The sequence below is a fragment of the Physella acuta genome, unplaced genomic scaffold (genome assembly GCF_028476545.2).
Source record: "Physella acuta isolate Inbredline_101_S28 unplaced genomic scaffold, ASM2847654v3 ptg000079l, whole genome shotgun sequence".
In the NCBI taxonomy this organism is placed as follows: domain Eukaryota; kingdom Metazoa; phylum Mollusca; class Gastropoda; family Physidae; genus Physella; species Physella acuta.
The window spans coordinates 2,759,820-2,774,048 of record NW_026731599.1 but is presented as its reverse complement, the minus strand read 5'-3'; positions in this window follow the sequence as shown (position 1 = coordinate 2,774,048).

Here is a 14,229-nt window from a genome sequence, read left to right as displayed (position 1 = left end):
AGTACTCACCGCGCGCTGCCAGAACGAGACCCTGATTGATTCTGCAGAAGTCGTTCCTGCCCGACTCCAAGATGTGAGTCTAGGTACCACAGGTCTTGTGCTGGTAGATGTAAGCCTACCACAGGTCTTGTGCTGGTAGATGTAAGCCTACCACAGGTCTTGTGCTGGTAGATGTAAGCCTACCACAGGTCTTGTGCTGGTAGATGTAAGTCTACCACAGGTCTTCTGACATGTGCTGGTAGATGTAAGCCTACCACAGGTCTTCTAACATGTGCTGGTAGATGTAAGTCTACCACAGGTCTTCTAACATGTGCTGGTAGATGTAAGCCTACCACAGGTCTTGTGCTGGTAGATGTAAGCCTACCACAGGTCTTGTGCTGGTAGATGTAAGTCTACCACAGGTCTTGTGCTGGTAGATGTAAGCCTACCACAGGTCTTGTGCTGGTAGATGCAAGCCTACCACAGGTCTTGTGCTGGTAGATGTAAGTCTACCACAGGTCTTCTAACATGTGCTGGTAGATGTAAGCCTACCACAGGTCTTCTAACGTGCTGGTAGATGTAAGCCTACCACAGGTCTTCTGACATGTGCTGGTAGATGTAAGCCTACCACAGGTCTTGTGCTGGTAGATGTAAGCCTACCACAGGTCTTCTGCTGGTAGATGTAAGCCTACCACAGGTCTTGTGCTGGTAGATGTAAGCCTACCACAGGTCTTCTGACATGTGCTGGTAGATGTAAGCCTACCACAGGTCTTCTGCTGGTAGATGTAAGCCTACCACAGGTCTTGTGCTGGTAGATGTAAGCCTACCACAGGTCTTCTGACATGTGCTGGTAGATGTAAGCCTACCACAGGTCTTGTGCTGGTAGATGTAAGCCTACCACAGGTCTTCTAACATGTGCTGGTAGATGTAAGCCTACCACAGGTCTTCTGACATGTGCTGGTAGATGTAAGCCTACCACAGGTCTTCTAACATGTGCTGGTAGATGTAAGCCTACCACAGGTCTTCTAACATGTGCTGGTAGATGTAAGCCTACCACAGGTCTTGTGCTGGTAGATGTAAGCCTACCACAGGTCTTCTGCTGGTAGATGTAAGCCTACCACAGGTCTTCTGCTGGTAGATGTAAGTCTACCACAGGTCTTGTGCTGGTAGATGTAAGCCTACCACAGGTTTTCTAACATGTGCTGGTAGATGTAAGCCTACCACAGGTCTTGTGCTGGTAGATGTAAGCCTACCACAGGTCTTCTGCTGGTAGATGTAAGCCTACCACCACAGGTCTTCTGCTGGTAGATGTAAGCCTACCACAGGTCTTGTGCTGGTAGATGTAAGCCTACCACAGGTCTTGTGCTGGTAGATGTAAGCCTACCACAGGTCTTCTAACATGTGCTGGTAGATGTAAGCCTACCACAGGTCTTGTGCTGGTAGATGTAAGCCTACCACAGGTCTTCTGCTGGTAGATGTAAGCCTACCACCACAGGTCTTCTGCTGGTAGATGTAAGCCTACCACAGGTCTTGTGCTGGTAGATGTAAGCCTACCACCACAGGTCTTCTGCTGGTAGATGTAAGCCTACCACAGGTCTTGTGCTGGTAGATGTAAGCCTACCACAGGTCTTCTGCTGGTAGATGTAAGCCTACCACCACAGGTCTTCTGCTGGTAGATGTAAGCCTACCACAGGTCTTCTGCTGGTAGATGTAAGCCTACCACAGGTCTTCTGCTGGTAGATGTAAGCCTACCACCACAGGTCTTCTGACATGTGCTGGTAGATGTAAGCCTACCACAGGTCTTGTGCTGGTAGATGTAAGCCTACCACAGGTCGTCTGCTGGTAGATGTAAGCCTACCACCACAGGTCTTCTGCTGGTAGATGTAAGCCTACCACAGGTCTTCTGCTGGTAGATGTAAGCCTACCACAGGTCTTCTGCTGGTAGATGTAAGCCTACCACCACAGGTCTTGTGCTGGTAGATGTAAGCCTACCACAGGTCTTGTGCTGGTAGATGTAAGCCTACCACAGGTCTTGTGCTGGTAGATGTAAGCCTACCACAGGTCTTGTGCTGGTAGATGTAAGCCTACCACAGGTCTTGTGCTGGTAGATGTAAGTCTACCACAGGTCTTCTAACGTGCTGGTAGATGTAAGTCTACCACAGGTCTTCTGACATGTGCTGGTAGATGTAAGCCTACCACAGGTCTTCTAACATGTGCTGGTAGATGTAAGCCTACCACAGGTCTTGTGCTGGTAGATGTAAGCCTACCACAGGTCTTCTAACGTGCTGGTAGATGTAAGCCTACCACAGGTCTTCTGACATGTGCTGGTAGATGTAAGCCTACCACAGGTCTTGTGCTGGTAGATGTAAGCCTACCACAGGTCTTCTGCTGGTAGATGTAAGCCTACCACAGGTCTTGTGCTGGTAGATGTAAGCCTACCACAGGTCTTCTGACATGTGCTGGTAGATGTAAGCCTACCACAGGTCTTCTGCTGGTAGATGTAAGCCTACCACAGGTCTTGTGCTGGTAGATGTAAGCCTACCACAGGTCTTCTGACATGTGCTGGTAGATGTAAGCCTACCACAGGTCTTGTGCTGGTAGATGTAAGCCTACCACAGGTCTTCTAACATGTGCTGGTAGATGTAAGCCTACCACAGGTCTTCTGACATGTGCTGGTAGATGTAAGCCTACCACAGGTCTTCTAACATGTGCTGGTAGATGTAAGCCTACCACAGGTCTTCTAACATGTGCTGGTAGATGTAAGCCTACCACAGGTCTTGTGCTGGTAGATGTAAGCCTACCACAGGTCTTCTGCTGGTAGATGTAAGCCTACCACAGGTCTTCTGCTGGTAGATGTAAGTCTACCACAGGTCTTGTGCTGGTAGATGTAAGCCTACCACAGGTTTTCTAACATGTGCTGGTAGATGTAAGCCTACCACAGGTCTTGTGCTGGTAGATGTAAGCCTACCACAGGTCTTCTGCTGGTAGATGTAAGCCTACCACCACAGGTCTTCTGCTGGTAGATGTAAGCCTACCACAGGTCTTGTGCTGGTAGATGTAAGCCTACCACAGGTCTTGTGCTGGTAGATGTAAGCCTACCACAGGTCTTCTAACATGTGCTGGTAGATGTAAGCCTACCACAGGTCTTGTGCTGGTAGATGTAAGCCTACCACAGGTCTTCTGCTGGTAGATGTAAGCCTACCACCACAGGTCTTCTGCTGGTAGATGTAAGCCTACCACAGGTCTTGTGCTGGTAGATGTAAGCCTACCACCACAGGTCTTCTGCTGGTAGATGTAAGCCTACCACAGGTCTTGTGCTGGTAGATGTAAGCCTACCACAGGTCTTCTGCTGGTAGATGTAAGCCTACCACCACAGGTCTTCTGCTGGTAGATGTAAGCCTACCACAGGTCTTCTGCTGGTAGATGTAAGCCTACCACAGGTCTTCTGCTGGTAGATGTAAGCCTACCACCACAGGTCTTCTGACATGTGCTGGTAGATGTAAGCCTACCACAGGTCTTGTGCTGGTAGATGTAAGCCTACCACAGGTCGTCTGCTGGTAGATGTAAGCCTACCACCACAGGTCTTCTGCTGGTAGATGTAAGCCTACCACAGGTCTTCTGCTGGTAGATGTAAGCCTACCACAGGTCTTCTGCTGGTAGATGTAAGCCTACCACCACAGGTCTTGTGCTGGTAGATGTAAGCCTACCACAGGTCTTGTGCTGGTAGATGTAAGCCTACCACAGGTCTTGTGCTGGTAGATGTAAGCCTACCACAGGTCTTGTGCTGGTAGATGTAAGCCTACCACAGGTCTTGTGCTGGTAGATGTAAGTCTACCACAGGTCTTCTAACGTGCTGGTAGATGTAAGTCTACCACAGGTCTTCTGACATGTGCTGGTAGATGTAAGCCTACCACAGGTCTTCTAACATGTGCTGGTAGATGTAAGCCTACCACAGGTCTTGTGCTGGTAGATGTAAGCCTACCACAGGTCTTCTAACATGTGCTGGTAGATGTAAGCCTACCACAGGTCTTCTGACATGTGCTGGTAGATGTAAGCATACCACAGGTCTTCTAACATGTGCTGGTAGATGTAAGCATACCACATGTCTTGTGCTGGTAGATGTAAGCCTACCACAGGTCTTCTGCTAGTAGATGTAAGCCTACCACAGGTCTTCTGACATGTGCTGGTAGATGTAAGTCTACCACAGGTCTTCTAACATGTGCTGGTAGATGTAAGCCTACCACAGGTCTTCTGACATGTGCTGGTAGATGTAAGCCTACCACAGGTCTTCTGACATGTGCTGGTAGATGTAAGTCTACCACAGGTCTTGTGTTGTAGATGTAAGCCTACCACAGGTCTTCTGCTGGTAGATGTAAGCCTACCACAGGTCTTGTGCTGGTAGATGTAAGCCTACCACAGGTCTTGTGCTGGTAGATGTAAGCCTACCACAGGTCTTCTAACATGTGCTGGTTTTATTTAATTATACGCCAATGAAAAAAAAATAAGGCCCCGCGCGGATGGTTGGCCATAGGCCCCGCGTACCCCTAACGCCGGCTCTGATGTAGACAATCATAGGATGTAGGCAGGTATAAGAAGTAGGAAATTATAAGATGTAGGCAAGCTGAGATTTTTGACAAGCATACGATGTAGGCAAGCATGAAGTGTAGAGAGGCATAAGCTGTAGGCAGCCATCTCGAGTGTTACAAACAACATTGCCATCGCCGGCAGACGAATCAAGTTGAAAGATTTCATTTGAAAGATGAAATTCATCTCGAACGTTCTCACCGGCTCGATGGTTCACCCAGCGTCTGTCGAACGACTAGATCTCGTCAAACATCGTTCTTTCCCGTCCCCGGGCCGAGCACCGCCAGCCCGTCCCCCGGGCCGAGCACCACCAGCCCGTCCCCCGGGCCGAGCACCGCCAGCCCGTCCCCCAGCCCGTCCCCCGAGCCGAGCACCGCCAGCCCGTCCCCCGAGCCTAGCACCGCCAGCCCGTCCCCCGGGCCGAGCACCACCAGCCCGTCCCCCGGACCGAGCACCACCAGCCCGTCCCCCGGGCCTAGCACCGCCAGCCCGTCCCCCGGGCCTAGCACCGCCAGCCCGTCCCCCGGGCCTAGCACCGCCAGCCCGTCCCACCAGCTGGAGGTTAACTGCTGCCCTTGGCATCAGCAGAGATGATCGTTTGCCTGACACGCCTCGTTACTTGTCCGGACGATTAGCCACGAGTGTCAGAAGACATGGCTGCCTGCTAAAGCCATCCCCGCGCCCAACCAACAACCTAACGACATCGCCTGCTGTAGATTCAAACCGAAAAAAAAAGCAATAGATGAAAAGCAACAATAGTAACAAATGACGGTTCTCTCAATATTACTGTATAGTGGTGTCGCAAGGGGGTGTTAGGGGGTTTAACCCCTCCCCACATACACATACGACCCCTCCCCCCCTGGATGATAGCCGTCTCACGATGAGTACATTTATTAGTTTCAAAGTGATATATATATATATATATATATATATATATATATATATATATATATATATATATATATATATATATATATATATATATATATATATATTTTAATGTACCAACTCGGGAACAGAAAAAAATAAACACAAACACAAACTCAAACACAACGCAAACACAAAAAACAATGCAAACACAAACACAATGCAAACGCAAGAAAACACAAACGAAAATACAAACACAAACGCAACACACAAACACAAACCCAATGCAAACGCAAGCACAAATGCAAACACAAAAAACACAAACGAATACGCTAGCGCAAACGCAAAACAACATAAACACAACTTACTTTGTTTTGCGCATCTTTTTAAAAACTTTGAACACGAGGCAAACGGCTCCACCAACATGACCTCCAACAATAATGCCTACTTGCTCGTCCGCGGAATTTGCATTCACATTTTTTTTTTAATTAGCGTGAGTTGAATTTCTTTTTAAATGACCTTCCCTGGCAGAATTATTAAATATTTTGATTAATTAGTTTTTTTCGAACCTACTTTATTAAATGTATCCAATTTTTCTAAGAATAAAAGCAATGATATTATTTGACATTGATCAGTATATGTTTTAGCAATGTACGTGTATTTAATATTTTCTTTACCATATGCTAAAGGGTAGAAACTGTGGCTACTATAAAAATAAATTAGTAATATAAACAAACCCTACTGTATATGACACGAAATGACAATGCTGTGCAATTTAAAAGAAAGTCTTCGGCCCCCCCCCCCCCCACCCACCCCACCCCACCGTCGAGCGAAATGGAAGTTTTAGAGAAAATGTATACTTTTAACAGCGTCCCTCCCTCCCCCTCCCCCCACCTGAGTATAAGAGAGACCTGCAGATACAATGGATGAAAAGTAAAGAGAGGGAGGAGGGGAATGTGGGAAGATGGAGAGAACGAATCCTACTGACGTTTGTGAGCTGAGAATACCCAGCAGTAATCGAAGACGAAGCAGAAAAGATGGATTGGAAATGTCTGTCGCTTTCTAGGAGAAAAACAAGGAAACTTTTGATGCTATACCACGTGCAATGTTGGGTCTAGTTCAAAGAATGGAATATTTGTACCAATTGTTTGGTCTAGTTCAGCAAATGGAATATTTGTACCAATTGTTGGTTCTAGTTCAGCAGATGGAATATTTGTACCAATTGTTTGGTCTAGTTCAGCAGATGGAATATTTGTACCAATTGTTTGGTCTAGTTCAGCGAATGGAATATTTGTACCAATTGTTTGGTCTAGTTCAGCGAACGGAATATTTGTACCAATTGTTTGGTCTAGTTCAGCGAATGGAATATTTGTACCAATTGTTTGGTCTAGTTCAGCGAATGGAATATTTGTACCAATTGTTTGGTCTAGTTGAGCAGATGGAATATTTGTACCAATTGTTTGGTCTAGTTCAGCAGATGGAATATTTGTACCAATTGTTTGGTCTAGTTCAGCAGATGGAATATTTGTACCAATTGTTTGGTCTAGTTCAGCAGATGGAATATTTGTACCAATTGTTTGGTCTAGTTCAGCGAATGGAATATTTGTACCATTTCTTTGGTCTAGTTCGGCAGATGGAATATTTGTACCAATTGTTTGGTCTAGTTCAGCAGATGGAATATTTGTACCAATTGTTTGGTCTAGTTCAGCAGATGGAATATTTGTACCAATTGTTTGGTCTAGTTCAGCAGATGGAATATTTGTACCAATTGTTTGGTCTAGTTCAGCAGATGGAATATTTGTACCAATTGTTGGGTCTAGTTCAGCAGATGGAATATTTGTACCAATTGTTTGGTCTAGTTCAGCAGATGGAATATTTGTACCAATTGTTTGGTCTAGTTCAGCAGATGGAATATTTGTACCAATTGTTTGGTCTAGTTCAGCAGATGGAATATTTGTACCAATTGTTTGGTCTAGTTCAGCAGATGGAATATTTGTGGGAGGATGTGGGTCTAGTTCAGCCAGCTAGCACTAAGTGTTTCTTTCAGGTAGCTCTTCGTATTTGGGGGAAGCACCCCCACCAGATCACGCCCCGCCCCCCTCCCCACACTCACCCCTACCCCTGAAAGTAACGTGAAAGACATGCAGCTCCACCAATGTAGGAAACCATCCCATGTAAGATAATACCCCATGTAAGATACCACCCCATGTAAGATACCACCACATGTAAGATTCCACCACATGTAAGATTCCACCTTATATAAGATACCACCCTATGTAAGATTCCACCACATGTAAGATTCCACCTTATATAAGATACCACCCCATGTAAGATACCACCCCATGTAAGATAATACCCCATGTAAGATACCACCACATGTAAGATTCCACCTTATATAAGATACCACCCTATGTAAGATAACACCCCATGTAAGATTCCACAATATATTTTATACCATCCTAGATACTCCCAGGTAAGATACCGACCCATGTAAGATACACATGATTGCACCCTATGTGTTTTAGTTTATATTCCGTGTAAGAATCCACCCATGTTCGATCACACAGTGTCGGCTACAGTTCCACCCTAAATCCCAATCCACCCTGTGTACAGTTCCACCCTAAATCCGAATCCACCCTGTGTACAGTTCCACCCTAAATCCGAATCCACCCTGTGTACAGTTCCACCCTAAATCCGAATCCACCCTGTGTACAGTTCCACCCTAAATCCGAATCCACCATGTGTACAGTTCCACCCTAAATCCCAATCCACCCTGTGTACAGTTCCACCCTAAATCCCAATCCACCCTGTGTACAGTTCCACCCTAAATCCCAATCCACCCTGTGTACAGTTCCACCCTAAATCCGAATCCACCCTGTGTACAGTTTCACACTAAATCCCAATCCACCCATTCTAACCGACCAAGGTCAGAGCTGAGATTGTCTTGCGAGGGAGCGGGTTGGAGGGGAGCGGGGTGGAGGGGAGCAGCGAATCAACAGTCGCCCACTTGCTTGTTTTCTCTACGCTAATGAGCGGAGCATCTCGCCACGGATTGGCCAGATTCCCAGCCAGTATTTTGCTAAGATTTGGTTCCGCTTGATCGGGCCGTCACTTCAAATAAAAACCTGGCTGTTTGTTGCTGGAGCCAGCTTGCCAAGGGGAGCGGAAAAACTACTCGTGTTTGATTAGCTATTACCGGATTCTCTCCCCTCGCTATCTCACACGGATCCTACAATTTGGTAACGAGATTTTTTTAAATAAGCGCGTGCAGTCGGCAATACCCCCCTCCCCCCGCCTAACCAACGTTTCGGCTTGATTTCTTGGTTGTGTATCCCGACCTTGAGACTTATATCTAATTATTTGATACAAGATGTTGGTAATAAGTTTAAAGACAACTGACTAGACACAGCTCTCACTGTGGTCAGGTGACACAGCTCCCACTGTGGTCAGGTGACACAGCTCCCACTGTGATCAGGTGACACAGCTCCCACTGTGGTCAGGTGACTAATGGACACAGCTCCCACTGTGGTCAGGTGACACAGCTCCCACTGTGATCAGGTGACACAGCTCTCACTGTGGTCAGGTGACACAGCTCCCACTGTGGTACAGCTCCCACTGTGGTCAGGTGACACAGCTCCCACTGTGGTCAGGTGACACAGCTCCCACTGTGGTCAGGTGACTAATGGACACAGCTCCCACTGTGGTCAGGTGACACAGCTCCCACTGTGATCAGGTGACACAGCTCTCACTGTGGTCAGGTGACACAGCTCCCACTGTGGTACAGCTCCCACTGTGGTCAGGTGACACAGCTCCCACTGTGGTCAGGTGACACAGCTCCCACTGTGGTCAGGTGACACAGCTCCCACTGTGGTCAGGTGACACAGCTCCCACTGTGGTCAGGTGACACAGCTCCCACTGTGGTACAGCTCCCACTGTGGTCAGGTGACACAGCTCCCACTGTGGTCAGGTGACACAGCTCTCACTGTGGTCAGGTGACACAGCTCCCACTGTGGTCAGGTGACACAGCTCTCACTGTGGTCAGGTGACACAGCTCTCACTGTGGTCAGGTGACACAGCTCCCACTGTGGTCAGGTGACACAGCTCTCACTGTGATCAGGTGACACAGCTCCCACTGTGGTCAGGTGACACAGCTCTCACTGTGGTCAGGTGACACAGCTCCCACTGTGGTCAGGTGACACAGCTCTCACTGTGATCAGGTGACACAGCTCCCACTGTGGTCAGGTGACACAGCTCCCACTGTGGTCAGGTGACACAGCTCCCACTGTGGTCAGGTGACACAGCTCCCACTGGGGTCAGGTGACACAGCTCCCACTGTGGTCAGGTGACACAGCTCCCACTGTGGTCAGGTGACACAGCTCCCACTGTGGTCAGGTGACACAGCTCCCACTGTGGTCAGGTGACACAGCTCCCACTGTGGTCAGGTGACACAGCTCCCACTGTGGTACAGCTCCCACTGTGGTCAGGTGACACAGCTCCCACTGTGGTCAGGTGACACAGCTCCCACTGTGGTCAGGTGACACAGCTCCCACTGTGGTACAGCTCCCACTGTGGTCAGGTGACACAGCTCCCACTGTGGTCAGGTGACACAGCTCCCACTGTGGTCAGGTGACACAGCTCCCACTGTGGTCAGGTGACACAGCTCCCACTGTGGTACAGCTCCCACTGTGGTCAGGTGACACAGCTCCCACTGTGGTCAGGTGACACAGCTCCCACTGTGGTCAGGTGACACAGCTCCCACTGTGGTCAGGTGACACAGCTCCCACTGTGGTACAGCTCCCACTGTGGTCAGGTGACACAGCTCTCACTGTGATCAGGTGACACAGCTCCCACTGTGGTCAGGTGACACAGCTCCCACTGTGGTCAGGTGACACAGCTCCCACTGTGGTCAGGTGACACAGCTCTCACTGTGATCAGGTGACACAGCTCCCACTGTGGTCAGGTGACACAGCTCCCACTGTGGTCAGGTGACACAGCTCCCACTGTGGTCAGGTGACACAGCTCCCACTGGGGTCAGGTGACACAGCTCCCACTGTGGTCAGGTGACACAGCTCCCACTGTGATCAGGTGACACAGCTCCCACTGTGGTCAGGTGACACAGCTCCCACTGTGGTCAGGTGACACAGCTCCCACTGTGGTCAGGTGACACAGCTCCCACTGTGGTCAGGTGACACAGCTCCCACTGTGATCAGGTGACACAGCTCCCACTGTGGTCAGGTGACACAGCTCCCACTGTGGTCAGGTGACACAGCTCCCACTGTGGTCAGGTGACACAGCTCCCACTGTGGTACAGCTCTCACTGTGGTACAGCTCCCACTGTGGTCAGGTGACACAGCTCCCACTGTGGTCAGGTGACACAGCTCCCACTGTGGTCAGGTGACACAGCTCCCACTGTGGTCAGGTGACACAGCTCCCACTGTGGTCAGGTGACACAGCTCCCACTGTGGTCAGGTGACACAGCTCTCACTGTGGTCAGGTGACACAGCTCCCACTGTGGTCAGGTGACACAGCTCCCACAGTGGTCAGGTGACACAGCTCCCACTGTGGTCAGGTGACACAGCTCCCACTGTGGTCAGGTGACACAGCTCCCACTGTGATCAGGTGACACAGCTCCCACTGTGGTCAGGTGACACAGCTCCCACTGTGGTCAGGTGACACAGCTCCCACTGTGGTCAGGTGACACAGCTCCCACTGTGATCAGGTGACACAGCTCCCACTGTGGTCAGGTGACACAGCTCCCACTGTGATCAGGTGACACAGCTCCCACTGTGGTACAGCTCCCACTGTGGTCAGGTGACACAGCTCCCACTGTGGTCAGGTGACACAGCTCCCACTGTGGTCAGGTGACACAGCTCCCACTGTGGTCAGGTGACACAGCTCCCACTGTGGTCAGGTTGCTGTCCGTTGGTCAGTCTGCTACATACAGTCACCTACATATGTGGTCAAATGTCCGTTGGTCAGTCTGCTACATACAGTCACCTACATATGTGGTTAAATGTTCGTTGGTCAGTCTACTACATACAGTCACCTACATATGTGGTCAAATGTCCGTTGGTCAGTCTGCTACATACAGTCACCTACATATGTGGTCAAATGTCCGTTGGTCAGTCTGCTACATACAGTCACCTACATATGTGGTCAAATGTCCGTTGGTCAGTCTGGTACATGCAGACACCTACCAATGTACATGTGAAAACTTGAACTCAAGAGCCCAAAACAATCGAATTCTAGATCCGTCAATGTTTATTTTTTTAACACCATCGATTCAATCTAGACTAGACAATTTCAATATTTGTTTAAAACCGTACCGGATTTGTAAGTGTAAAATGTACCGTACTAGTCTTGTCGTTTTAGTTTCCTTATCTTGGATGGTAGCCAGAATTCTACTGATGGATTTACCATTTCAACTCCCATTTGTGAAAAACCTGGCATGATGTATTTTTAGAAGAAATGTGTGTGTTTTAAATAGGCCTGTGAGTTGCCTGCAAATGTTTATTCAGATGGCGGGAAGTTCCCTGCGCTCTCCCCACACTGGAGGTCAGGTTGGTGGAGCCGTTTGCCTCGTGTTCAAAGTTTTTAAAAAGATGCGCAAAACAAAGTAAACAAACACATGAGCAGTGATTTGTAAAATAAGTAGATCTGACAAACGCTGGCAAAATGCTTCAGAAACTTGTAGCTTGAAACTTCTGCTTCTTGAACCCACTTGGTCATTCATCAAACAGGCCCAGTTAGTCGTTTTATTAACAAAATCACTAGGCGGCAACGTACTGCCATTAATACGTATAGAAAGCTGCGAATATTGTTCAATCGGTTTAGTTGTTGTTTTTCAAAGAAAACTCCAGTTAAAATGGTTTAAAGTAGGAGTGGGCCTTTTATTTAGCGTAGCCTAGGCCCACCGAAAAAACTGGTCAAAATAAATTTCCTTAATTATATCAACAGCTAATGATTCTCATGTTTTCTTGCAAAGAAACACATAATGTATGTGTGGACAGAGGCGTAGCGAGGGGGGGGGGGGGGGGGGCGGGGTGACACCATTTAGGAGGGGGGGGTGACACCAAGGAAAAAAATAGCAAAATATATAGAGAAAAGTTTGAGGGGGGGGGATGCAAATAGAAGATTTGAAAGTTTGTCCCCGGGAAGGGTCGCTACGCCTCTGGGGGGTGACACCCGACCTCGCTACGCCACTGTGTGTGGATGTTAATGCTAGCATAGTTATCAACCTAAGCCCAAAAATAGACCAACCTAAAGCTCACTGCCACCGTTAGTCCTGCCCTAAGCCCACCGTTAGTCCTGCCCTAAGCCCACCGTTAGTCCTGCCCTAAGCCCACCGTTAGTCCTGCCCTAAGCCCACCGTTAGTCCTGCCCTAAGCCCACCGTTAGTCCTGCCTTAAGCCCACCTTTAGCCCTGCCCTAAGCCCACCTTTAGTCCTGCCTTAAGCCCACCGTTAGTCCTACCCTAAGCACACCGTTAGTCCTACCCTAAGCCCACCGTTAGTCCTGCCCAAAGCCCACCGTTAGTCCTGCCCTAAGCCCACCGTTAGTCCTGCCCTAAGCCCACCGTTAGTCCTGCCCTAAGCCCACCGTTAGTCCTGCCCTAAGCCCACCGTTAGTCCTGCCCTAAGCCCACCGTTAGGCCTGCCTTAAGCCTACCTTTAGTCCTGCCTTAAGCCTACCTTTAGTCCTGCCTTAAGCCCACCGGTAGTCCTGCCCTAAGCCCACCGTTAGTCCTGCCCTAAGCCCATCGTTAGGCCTGCCTTAAGCCCACCTTTAGTCCTGCCTTAAGCCCACCGTTAGTCCTGCCTTAAGCCTACCTTTAGTCCTGCCTTAAGCCCACCGTTAGTCCTGCCTTAAGCCCACCGTTAGGCCTGCCTTAAGCCCACCGTTAGTCCTGCCCTAAGCCCACCGTTAGTCCTGCCCTAAGCCCACCGTTAGGCCTGCCTTAAGCCTACCTTTAGTCCTGCCTTAAGCCTACCTTTAGTCCTGCCTTAAGCCCACCGGTAGTCCTGCCCTAAGCCCACCGTTAGTCCTGCCCTAAGCCCATCGTTAGGCCTGCCTTAAGCCCACCTTTAGTCCTGCCTTAAGCCCACCGTTAGTCCTGCCTTAAGCCTACCTTTAGTCCTGCCTTAAGCCCACCGTTAGTCCTGCCTTAAGCCCACCGTTAGTCCTGCCCTAAGCCCACTTTTATTCCTGCCCTAAGCCCACCGTTAGTCCTGCCTTAAGCCCGCCGTTAGTCCTGCCCTAAGCCCACCGTTAGTCCTACCTTAAGCCTACCTTTAGTCCTGCCCTAAGCCCACCGTTAGTCCTGCCCTAAGCCCACCTTTAGTCCTGCCCTAAGCCCACCGTTAGTCCTGCCCTAAGCCCACCGTTAGTCCTACCCTAAGCCCACCGTTAGTCCTGCCCTAAGCCCACCGTTAGTCCTGCCCTAAGCCCACCGTTAGTCCTGCCCTAAGCCCACCGTTAGTCCTGCCCTAATATCAAGCCTTTGTGCCCATTATCACTGATGCCAGAATGAAGCCATTTTAGATCATGACTAAGGTCGTTGTCATATAAGACTTCAGGACTACGCCTATTTTAATATTAAGATATAACACATTACAGTGATTGTCGATTTGTCGTTAATATCTGACGCAGACCTTACTTTGAAACGTCTTTTACTTTTATGCAGTGTTTTTATTCTTTGTTCGGGGGGGGGGGGGGGTGGGGGTGTTTGTCTTTCTCCTCCTTCCCCCCCCCCCCCGAAGAAATGCATGGAAGAAAATCTGCTTTTATGTTTTGGACATC